Here is a 12421-nt window from a genome sequence, read left to right as displayed (position 1 = left end):
AAAAAAAAAAAAAAAAAAAAAAAAAAAAAAAAAAAAAAAAAAAGAAAAGAGCCAATCTAAGAGTTGCTGGCCTTATAGAGGAGGTAGTGAAAGAAATAGGGGTAGAAAGTTTATTTAAAGAGATAATAAGAGACAACTTCCTGAACCTAGAGAAATATATCAATATTTAACTGCAAGGAGATTTTAAACAGCAAGCAGATTTAAGCCAAAGAATACTAACTAAAGACACTTAATAAACTCTCAAAAAGGATGAAGAAAAGATCCTACAAGCAGCAAGAGAAAAGAAACAAATATCATCAAATGAACCTCCAATATATCTGGCAGCAGACTTATCAGTGGAAACTTTATAGGCTAGGAGAGAGTGGTATGACATATTTAAAGTGCTTAATGAAAAAAACTTTTATTCTAAACTAGTATATCCAGTGAAAATATCCTTCAAACATGAAGAAGAAACAAAAGCTTCCCCAGACAAACAGAAGCTGAGAGATTTTATCAGCACTAGACCTATCCTACAAGAAATGCCAAAGGGAGTTCTAAGAAAAGTGTGTTAATAAGCAGTAAGTAATCAATCAACTGAAGATAAAAAACTTGCTGGTAATAGTAAGTACCCAGAAAAACACAGAATATTATAACACTGTAACTGTGGTGTGTAAACTATTTATATCTTGAGTAGAAAGACTGTAATATCAACAGATAAAAACTATGTTTTTCAAGATATATAATTGGATACAAATAGAAACAACAAAAAGTTTAAAAGCAAGGGGACAAAGTTAAAGTGTAGAGTTTTTATTAGTTTTCTCTTTGCTTATTTGTTAGTTTCTTTGTTTATGCAATCAGTGTTCAGTTCTCGCCAGTTTAAAGTAATGGGTTACAAGATATGGGTTGTAACAACAAGAACTTGTACATACAGGCACTTGTATGTAACCATACAAGTTCTCACCAGTTTATAGTAATGGGTTACAAAGTAATGGGTTCAAGCCTCATGGTAACCTACAGTCAAAAAACATACAACAGATACACAAAAAATAAAAAGCAAGAAATTAAAACATACCACCAGAGAAAATAATGTTCACTAAAAGTAAAACAGGAAAGAGATAAAGAAGAAAGAGAAAATCATAAAATAACCAGAAAACAAATAACAAAATGGCAGGAGTAAATTTCTACTTATCAATAATAACATTGAATGTAAATGGACTAAACTTTTCAATCAAAAGACATAGAGTGGCTGAATGGATGAAAAACAAGACCCAACTGTCTGTTACCTACAAGAAACACACTTCACCTATAAAGACACACATAGACTAAAAATAAAGGAATTGAAAAAGATATTCCATGCCAATGGAAACCAACAAAAGAAAACAAAACAAAAAACAACCAAAAAAAAAAACCACTCAGAAGTAGCTATACGCATATCAGACAAAAATAGATTTCGAGACAAAAACTCTAAGGAGACGAAGAATGTCATTATTTAATGAGAAGGGTCAGTTCAGGAAAAGAGCATAACAATTTTAAATATATGTGTGTCCAACATTGGAGCACTCAGATATGTGAAGCAAATATTTTTAGAGCTAAAGAGAGAGAGAAACCACAGTGCAATAATATCTGGAGACCTCAACACCCCACTTTTAGCAGTGGATAGATCTTCCAGACAGAAAATCAACAAAGAAACATCTGACTTAGGCCAGGTAGGGTGACTAACACCTGTAATCCCAGCATTTTGGGAGGCCAAGGCGGGCGGATCACCTGAGGTTAGGGGTTTGAGACCAGCCTGGCTGACGTGGTGAAACCCTATCTCTACTGAAAATACCAAAATTAGCTGGATGCGGTGGTGGGTGCCTACAATCTCAGCTACTCGAGAGGCTGAGGCAGGAGAATTGCTGGAACTGGAAGGCAGAGGTTTCAGTGAGTCAAGATTGTGCCATTGTGCTCCAGCCCGGGCGACAGCAGTGAGACACTTCTGCACAATAGATCTAATAGATATTTATAAAACATTTCATACAATTGCTGCAGAATACACATTCTCCTCAGCACATGAATTATTCTCAATGATAGACCATGCCTTAGACCACAAAACAAGTCTTAAAACATTTGAAAAAACTGAAATTTTATCAAGTATCTTGTCTAATCACAGTGAAATAAAACTAGATGTCAGTAACAAGAGATATTTTGGAAACTATACATACACGTGGTGATTACACAATATGCTCCTGAATGAACAGTGTGTCAATGAAGAAATTAAGAAGAAAAATTAAAAATTTCTTCAAACAAATGATAATGGAAGCACAACATACCAAAACCGTTGGGAGACAGTGAAAGCAATACTAGGAGGAAAGTTTATAGCTGTAAGCGCCTACATTACAAACTAGAAAAACCTCAATTAACCCAGCTAGTGATGCATTTTTAAGGAACTAGGATAGCAAGCGCAAACCAAACCCAAGAGCAGAAGAAGAAATAAAATAATAAAGATCAGAGCAGAAAGAAATGAAATTGAAATAAAGAAAACAACACAAAAGGTCAAAGAAATAAAACATTTCTTTGAAAAGGTAATCACATTTGACAAACCTTTAGCCAGGCTAACTGAGAAAAAGAGAAGCTCCAAATAAAATCAGAGCTATAAAAGGATACATTACAACTGATAACACAGACATGTAAAGGATTATTATTGGCTACTGTGAGCAACTATATGCCAATAAGTTGGAAAATCTAGAAGAAATGGACAAATTTCTAGACACACACAACCTACTAAGATTTGACCGTGAAGAAATCCAAAACCTGAACAGATCAATGACAAGTAATGAGATAAAAGCCGCCATAATAAAATGCCTCCTAGCAAAGAAAAGCCTGGGACTCAATGCCTTCACTGCTGAATTTTGTCAAACATTTAAAGAAGAACTAATACTAATCCTACTCAAAGAATTCCAAAAAATAGAGGAGAAAGGAATACTTCCATACTCATTTTGCAAGCCTGGTATTACTCTGTTATCAAAACTAGACAAAGATGCATCAAAAAAGAAAACTACAGGCCAATATCTCTGATGAATATTGATGCAAAAATCCTCAGCAAAATACTAGAAAACCAAATACAACATATATTAAAAAGATCATTCATCATGACCAAGTGGAATTTATCTCTGGGACACAACGATGGTTCAACATATGCAAATCAATCAATGTAACACGTCATATTAACAGAATGAAGGACAAACACCATATGATCGTTTCAATTGATGCTGAAAAAGTGATAAAATTCAACATATCTTCATGATAAAACTCTCAAAAAATTGGGTACAGAAGGAACATACTTTAACATAGTAAAAAATCATATATGACAGACCCACAGGTTGTGTGGTCTCTGTCCTGCCCAGCCTACAAGCTCTGGGCCCAGTTCAGTTATAGGATTCATGTAAATGTTGCAGTCCTTGTGGTCTAGATTGCCTTTCAAATTTATTTAGAGCCCCTGAGCACTTTAGCCCATGGTGATGAGGTTTGTGGGAACTCAAGTTTGGACCACTGGAATCTGCAATGAGCTAGGGCTGGTTTAAATTCTCCCTCCATGGATGGACATCAGCCAAGTTTTTCTTGCTACTATAAAAGGACAGCACTGAATTCAATCTTTCACAATGGCTGTGCTCACCCACCCCCAGCACACAGAAATGCTCTCTGTACAATGCCACTGCTGCCAGGGGGTAAGAGAGGGGTGGCATCAGAGATTCAAGACTGCTTTTTCTACCACCGTAGTACCTCTTTCAGCAAACCAACACTGTGAGTACTCACCTAATTTTTGGGTCTTAAGAAGGTTTTTTATTTTTTGGTGTGTGTATAGAGGTAGTGGTTAAATTAGTGTCCTTGTAGGGGGTATAACCAGTAGAGTCTTCTATTCTGCCATCTTGCTTTGCCCTTCTATCTTCAATTTTAAAAGTTATTTCAGCTGTGTCTAGAACTAGTGATTGACTTTTTTCCTTTTAGCACTTTAAAGAGGTTTCTCCAGTGTTGACAGCTTGCATACTTTTCACGTTTGCTGTGATTCTTGTTTTCATTCCTCTGTAATATTTCTGTTTTATTTCTCTCTGCCTGTGAGATTTTCTTTTCATCTTCAGATTTCAGTAATTTGACTATGATGGGTCGGAGGGGGGTAGTGTGTGTATCTGTGGTTATTTATCCTGCTTGGGGTTCTCAGGCTTATTGTATTAACAATCTGTTTTCCTTCATTAGTTTTGGAATATTCTTGGCCATCGCCTTTTTAAAAAATTCTATTTTCATTATGATGAAACATATAACATGAAATGTATCATCTTTGGTATTCTAAAATGTACAGTTCAGTAGTGTTAAGTACATTCACATTGTTGTGCAGTGTATCTCTAGAACGCTTTCATCTTGCAACACTGAAACTCTATGCCTACTAAACACTAACTCCTCTCTACCTTCCCCTCAGTACTTGGTAACCATGCTTTTACTTTCTGTTTCTATGATTTTTACTACTTAAAATACTTAATATGAGTGAAATCATACATATTTGTCCTTTTGTGACTGGCTTATTTTGCTTAGCATAGTGTCCTCAAGTTCATTCATATTGTAGTATGTTACAGGATTTCCTTCTTTTTAAAGGCTGAATAATATTCCATATACATGTCACATTTTACTTGCCCATGTATCTGTTAATGGACACTTGTGTAATTTACAAGCTTTAGTTACTATGAAGAATGCTGTTATGAACATATGTGTATAAATACCTCTTTGAGATCCTACTTTCAATTCTTTGGGTATATACATAGAAGAGGAATTGCTGAATCATAGATGTTTCTAACTTTTTGAGAAACCACCATACTGTTTTCCTTACTGGCTGCACCATTTTACATTCCCACCAACAAAGCACAGAGGTTCCAATTTCTCCACATCCTTGCAAACACCTTTTATTTATTTATTTAAGTAGCCACCCTAATGGGTGTGAAAGGTTTAATTAGAATTTACCCAGTGATAAGTAATGTATAGCATATTTTCAGGTGCTTATTGGTTATTTTTGTATCTTCTTTGGAGGAATGTCTATTCACATTCTTTGTCCATTTTAAATTGGGCTGTTTTCTTGTTAGATTTTAGGAGTTCTCTAGATATTTAAATTATTAGTCACTTATCAGATATATGATTTGCAAATATTTTCCCCAATTCTGTGGATTGCCTTTTTACTCTGTTGATAGTCTTTGATACATAAAGTTTTAAAATTGTCATGAAGTTTACTTTGTGTATTTTTTCTTTTGTTGCTTGTGCCATTGGTGTTGTATCTAAGAAATCTTTGCCAAATCCAATGATGTGAAGGTTTTTCTCTGTTTTCTCCTGAGAATTTCATCATTTTAGTCTTACATTTAAATATAGGATTCATTTGAGTTAAATTTTGTATATGGTGATAGGTAAGGGTTGAATTTTATTCTTTTGCATGTGCATGTCCAGTTTTGCCAGCACCATTTGTTGAAAAGACTTCTTTTCCCATTGAATGGCCTTGGCATTTTTGTCAAACATCCTTTGACCATATATGTGGGGATTTACTTCTCTCTATTCTTTTGGTGTATGTGTCTGTTGTTATACCAGTACCATACTGTTTTGATTACTTAGCATTGCAAGTTTAAAAAATAAGGAACTATGATGCCCCTGGGTTTGTTCTGCATTTTCAAGATTGTTTTGGCTACTGGAGTCACCTGAGATTCCATACAAATTTTAGAATGGGTTTTTCTATTTCTGCAAAAAGTGTCATTGGGATTTTAGTAAGGATTGCCTTGAATTTGTGGAACACTTTGGTTAGTATTGACATCTTAACAACATTGTCTTCTAGTCCATGAAAATGGGATATGTTTCCTTTTATTTATGTTTTCTTTAGCTTCTTTTTCAGCAATATTTCGTAGTTTTTATTTTAACTTAACCTTCTTGGGTAAGCTAAGTCCTAAATATTTTATCCTTTTTGATGTTAATGGAGATGGGGTTGCTGATTGCAATCCTTTTTTTTTTTGAGACAGAGTCTTGCTCTGTCACGCAGGCTGGAGTGCAGTGGCACAATCTCGGCTCACTGCAACCTCCACCTCCCAGATTTGAGCAATTCTCGTGCCTTAGACTCTCGAGTAGCTGGGACTACAGGCACACACCACCACAGCTGGCAATTTTTTTCTATTTTCAGTAGACATGGGATTTTGCCATGTTGGGCATGCTGGTCTTGAATTCCTGATGTCAAGTGATCCACCTGCCTTGGCCTCCCAAAGTGCTGGGATTACAGACGTGAGTCACTGTGCCCGACCCCCTGATTGCAATCTTAAATACAATTTTCTATTCACATTTTTATTGTTAGTGTATAGAAATGCAACTGATTTTTGTGTGTTGACTTTATATCTTGTTGCTTTGCTGATTTGTTTATTGGTTCTAACAGTTTTTGTATGTGTGTGTGAAATCTCTAAGGTTTTCCATGTATAAAATAATATCTGTGAGCAGACACGAATTTTACTTCTTTGTTTTCAATCTGAAAGGCTTCCAAATATTTCTTTCTTGTCTAATTGCTCTAAAACTTCTAGTACTGTGTCGAACAGATGTGATGAAAGTGGACATCCTTGCCTTATTCTTGATTTTAGAGGAAAAGCTTTTTAGTCTTTCACCATTGAGTATAATGTTCACTGTGAATTTTTCATAAATGGGTTTTATTATGTTTACGTAGTTTCTTTCTATTTGCTGTTGTTGTTGAGATGGGGTCTCACTCTGTCACTCAGGCTGGAGTAGAGTGGCACAGTCGCAGCTGTCGGCAGCCTCAACCTTCCAGGCTCAAGTGATCTTCCCACTTCAGCCTCCTAAGAAAGTGCTACAGTTGTGTGCCACTATGTCTGGCTAATTTAAAACATTCTCTAGTAGAGACAAGATCTCACTGTGTTGTCCAGGAGTTACTTTCTATTCTCAGTTTTTTGAATGTTTTTTTATAAAAGGATGTTGCATTTTGTCAAATGCTTTTTCTGCATCAGTTGAAGATAATTGTGTGTTGTTTTTTCTTCATTTTGTTGTTGTTGTGTATAATACTGCTTTGTTTTTATTAAATGTTAAGCCATCGCACTCCAGGAATAAATCCCACTTGATTATCATGTCTAATCCTTTTAATACACTGCTGAATTCAGCTTCCTACTTGTTGTTGAGGATTTTTGCATAAATATGCATAAAAACTAGCCTATAGTTTTATTTTCTTGTAGTATCATTGTTGGGTTTTGTTTGGCTTATCAGGGTAATGCCAACCTCAAATAATGAGTTAGAAAGTGTTCCCTCAACTTCAATTTTTTTTGAAATGTTTGAGAAAGACTGGTAATAGTTCTTTTCAAATGTCTCACTGGTAGAATTCACCAGCGAGGTCTTCAGGTCCTAAACTTTCCTTTGTGGGAAGATTTTTGGTTACTGATTCAATGGCCTCTCTAATTACAAGTTTATTCAGATTTTCTATTTATTTGTAATTTAGTCTTGGTCTGTTTTGTGTTTTTAGGAATTTGTTCATTTCGTTTAAATTATCAAGTTTGTTGGCATTATTTATAGTATTATAATACTTTCTATTTTTATAGATTTGGTAATAATATCTTCCCTTTCATTTTTGATTTTAGTAATTTGAGTCGTCTCTCTCTGGTTCATCTAGTTTAAGATTTGTCATTTTTGTTTATCTTGTCAAAGAACCAACTTTTGGTTTTATAGATTCTTCTCTGTTGTTTTCTTCTAGTATCTATTTATCTTTTCTCTAACATTTATTATTTCCTTCCCTCTGCTAGCTTTGGGATTAGTTTGTTCTTCTTTTTCCAGCTCTTTAAGCTGTAAAGTTAGGTTGCAGATTTGAGGGCTTTTTAGATTTGTAAGCATTTAGAACTATAAATGTGTCCCTTATCACTGTGTTCACTGAGACTCATAAGTTTCAGCATGTTGTATCTTTGTTTTCATTAGTATGTAAGTGTTTTCTAATTTATCTTTTGATTTCTTCTTTCATCTATTTGTTGTTTAAGACTATATTGTTTGGGGCTGGGCGCCATGGCTCATGCTTGTAATCCCAGGACTTTGGGAGGCTGAGGTGGGTAGATCACCTGAGGTCAGGAGTTTGACACCAGCCTGGCCAACATGGTGAAACCCCATCTCTACTAAAAATACAAAAAATTAGTTGGGCATGGTAGTGGGCACCTGTAATCCCAGCTACTCGGGAGGCTGGGGCAGGAGAATCACTTGAACCTGGGAGGCAGAGGTCGCAGTGAGCTGAGATTGTGCCATTGCACTCCAACTTGGGCAACAACAGCGAAACTTTGTCTAAAAAAATAAAAGGACTGTGTTATTTAATTTTCACACATTTGTAAATTTTCCAGTTTTACTTGTGTTACTGATTTTTAATTTCATCCCATTGTGATTAGAGGAGATACTTTTTATATTATCTATCACTTTACATCTATTGAGAGTTAATTTGTGGCCTAACATATGGTCTAACCTGGAAAATGTCCCATGTCCGCTTGAGAAGAAAATGTATGCTGTTGTTGTTGGGAAGAAAGTTTTGTATATGTCTGTTAGATATAGTTGGTATATTGTGTTACATCCTCTGCTTTCTTGCTTATATTCCATCTGGTTGTTCTATCCATTATTACGAGTAGAATATTAAAATCTCCAACTGTTATCGTAGAATGATTTGCTATTTCTGTCTTCGATTCTGTCAGTTTTTGTTTCAGATATTTTGATAGTTTTTCAGTAGATGCATAACTATTGCATCTTTTTGCTGTATCAAAAACATTTATTAATATATAATACCCTTCTTTGCCTCTTGTAATCTTTTTTGATTTAAAGTCTGTTTTGTCTTGTATCAGTATAGCTGCCACCGCTCTGTTTTAGTTTTTATTTGCATGGAATATCTATTTTCATTCTTTTACTTTCAATCTATTTGTCTTTGGAGTGAAACTGAATCTCTTGTAGATAGCATGTGGTTGAATCATGTGTTTTTATCCATTCTGCCAATCTCTGCCTTTTGATTGGAAAGGTTAAGCTATTTACACTTAAAGCGACACTGAAGGGAAGAGACTTACTTTTGTCATTTTGCTATTCATTATCTAGCTTCTAAAAATTCCTCAGTGTCTGCATTATAGTCTTCTTTTGTGTTTAGTTGACTTTTTGGTAGTAAAATGTTTAAATTCCTTTCTCAGTTTTTGGTGTATATTCTGTAGCTATTTTATTTGTGATTACCACGGAGATTACATTTATATCCTAAAGTTATAACACTAATTGGAATTTCTATTAACTTAACTTCCATAACACACAAAAACTCTGCTCTTTTATAGCACTACCCCAACCCCTTTTAGTTGCTGATGTCACAGAATTACATCTTTATACATTGTGTGCCCCAAAACATAAACTAATGATTACTTTGAATGCATTATTTTCTTAAATTATGTAGAAAACAAAATGTTTTGCAAACCATTGCTATTAGCTTTTATAGTTGCCTGAGTATTTATTTTTTTCATATAGCTTTGAGTTACTTATAGTTACTGTATAGTAACCTTTTTCAGGGAATGTCTGGGGTATAAACTCCTTCAGCTTTTCTTTATCTGGAAATGTATTAATTTTTCCCTCACTTTGGAAGGATAGTTTTGCTAGTTGTAGGATACTTGGTTGACAGTGACTTTCTTATAGCATTTTGAATATATTGGCTTACTGCCTTCTGGCTTCCAAAGTTTCTAATGAGAAATTTTCTGCTTATTTTATTGAGGATCTCTGGTATGTGATGAGTTATTTCTGTTTTTTTCTTTTCAAGATTTATTTTATCTTTACATTTGCCTTTAAAAAGCTTGATTATGATGTGTATTGGTGTGGGTTTTTTTTTTTTTTAATTCGTTTTACTTGGGATTTATTGATCTCCTGGGATATTTATATACATGTCTATCATCAAACTTGGGACATTTTGCTGCCCCGTTTTTTCTCCTTCTGGAACTCCCATAGTGGGTATGCTGGTCTGCTTGCTGGCATCTTACAGATCTTTTAGGCTTTGTTTACTTTTCTCCCATATTTTTTTCTTTCTGTTTCTCAGATTTGATAACTTCTTTTGTCTCACCTTCAAGTTCATGTATTCTTTCTTCTGCTCATTCAAATTTGCCTTTGACTCTCTCTGGTAAATTTTAAATTTTAGTTATTGTACCTTTCAATTCAGATTTGTTTTGGTTTTGCTTTAGCTTTTCTATTTCTTTATGGATATTTCCATTTTGTTCATTCATTGTTTACTTGACTTTCTCTATATCTTCCTTTAGTTCTCTGAACTTTTTTAAGTTAGTTGTTTAGTTATTTAAAAGTCTTTGTCTAGGAGATCTTTCATTAGGTCTTTAAAAGATACTTTATATTAAATTTGTTATTTTCCTTTGAATGGACTGTACTTTTCTGTTTCTATGTATGTATTATGAATTTTGTTGAAAGCTAGACTTTTGAATCTAATAAGTTGACTTTCTCTGCCTTATATCTCTGGTTGGCCCTAGGTCAGAGAGAGTTTCCTGACAATCAGCTCTTATACACCTGCATTACTAAGGGGGGATGTCTCCAGTTTTCTATTCTGCCCCCAAGTGTTCTTATCAGCACCTGGTAGAGGCCTATGAAAAACTCTTATTAATAAATACAACCTCTCTCCCTCCCACCCTGGTTCTGGACCTCCTACCTATACCACACTGTCATGCTAACTCACACTTGGCCTTTATGAATTAAGATTTTAGCTGGATTTTTTTTTTTTTTTTGAGACAGGGTCTGGCTCTGTCACCCAGGCTGGAGTGCATTGGCATGATCTTGGCTCACAGCAACCTCTGCCTCTCAGTCTCAAGCCATCCTCCCACCTCAGCCTCCTGAGTAGCTGGAACTACAGGCACACACCACCATAGCCAGATAATTTTTGTATTTTTTGCAGAGATGAGGTTTTGCCATGTTGTACAGGATGGTCTTGAAGTCCTGAGCTTAAGCAATCCACCTGCCTGGGCCTCCCAAAATGTTGGGATTATAGGATTGGGCCACCTTGCCAGGCCTTTGCTGAATTCTTATCCATTTATGTGGCAGCTCTCTCCTATGCTCTGCCAAAGATAAAATAGTTCGTGTTCTGTTTCTCTTTTTTGGGATTTGTTCCTTGTTGGGGTTCATTCTTCTTTGGAATTCAGTTTGCTTTGCTTGCAACCTCTGACTGCTTCTTGGGATGGGTTATGTTTTGGGAGATTATCAATTTTTCACACCGTTAATATAGGAGTGACCTTCTCTTGTGTTTCTATATGGTAAGCAATAGTGAAACTCTCCAGTTTTTACTTCTAATGCTTCAGTAATTCAGCAAATATGATGGAATTTATATTGCTGAGCCAGCAACTGGGGATAAATGGTGAATAAAAAATAAGTGAATATGATTTGGAGAAAAAATTGACAGGAATTCATGTTAATTTAGATGAAAAGATGAAGAAAGATGCGGGACCAAGAAAGGTGAGAAAGAAGAATGGTTAGGGGTCAGTGAACAGTGAGAAAGCTGTGGGCCAACTGATTGGTCTCCATGCGGCAGAAGAATTGTAAAGAGGAGAGCTGTGACAAAATGAGCTGGGAATGATTGGCTGTAGTCCAAGGGAGTAGTTTTGTATTAAGATTTTTCTAAGTACGTAGTTTCTGGTAATGACAATGTTTGGTGTACAGCCATTAGAGTAAGTGGCTGTGGTATTGAGGGAAAAAAGATCATTAAGATGAGGAAGATAAGAAACTTAGAGGCCAGAATGTTTATGGTTTACCCAAATGGGTGTTGAAATCACCACTGACAATATCAGAAAGAGGATAAGAGAAGAAGACTGTAAGCCATGAGTTAACATTTTTTTTTTCTAAAAAAAGGGGTTGAATGGAAGGTTGATAGATAGAGGCAGAGCTGAATGCTTTGGGTGTCAACGAACAAGGAGTTTGCAAGGGCAGGGCAGGAATGGTCTAGAAGTCACATTTAAGAACAATAATTGTTTTCCTTTATCTGTTACTGAGGTATGTAGAACTTCGGAGAGAATAACTGCACTCTTGAGAGGGCTACAGGAGAGGCAGTGTCCTCAGAAGCAGTTGTCAGCTTTCAATTAAGGCAAAGAGGTGAAAGGAAACATTTTGAGAAATGATTTGGCATTCAGGTGAATCTATGTTTTGTTGTTGTTGTTATAGATGAGTCTATTGTTCTTGTGAAAAGTGGGTGTTCACAACATTTTCAGTGTTACAGGCATGTTCCTTCCATGAATTAAAATAGTAACCAAAACTCTATTTGTATCTCTGATGTCTTTGTAGTCGGGCTTAGGGGGAGTCAGGTGAGAGACAGAGAGCCAGTCCTGGACACAGTTTCTTGTTTCTCCTAAAGCAACGACATTTTGTGCAGGCACCATTGTGAGCATTTCTGTACTAAGCCTTGGGCTCATGGCCACTT

This window comes from Sapajus apella, unplaced genomic scaffold, assembly GCF_009761245.1.
Source record: "Sapajus apella isolate SASKATOON/1434 unplaced genomic scaffold, GSC_monkey_1.0 scaffold6, whole genome shotgun sequence".
Classification (NCBI taxonomy): Eukaryota; Metazoa; Chordata; class Mammalia; order Primates; family Cebidae; genus Sapajus; species Sapajus apella.
The sequence above is the reverse complement of the archived record's forward strand: the minus strand, read 5'-3'. Positions refer to the sequence as shown.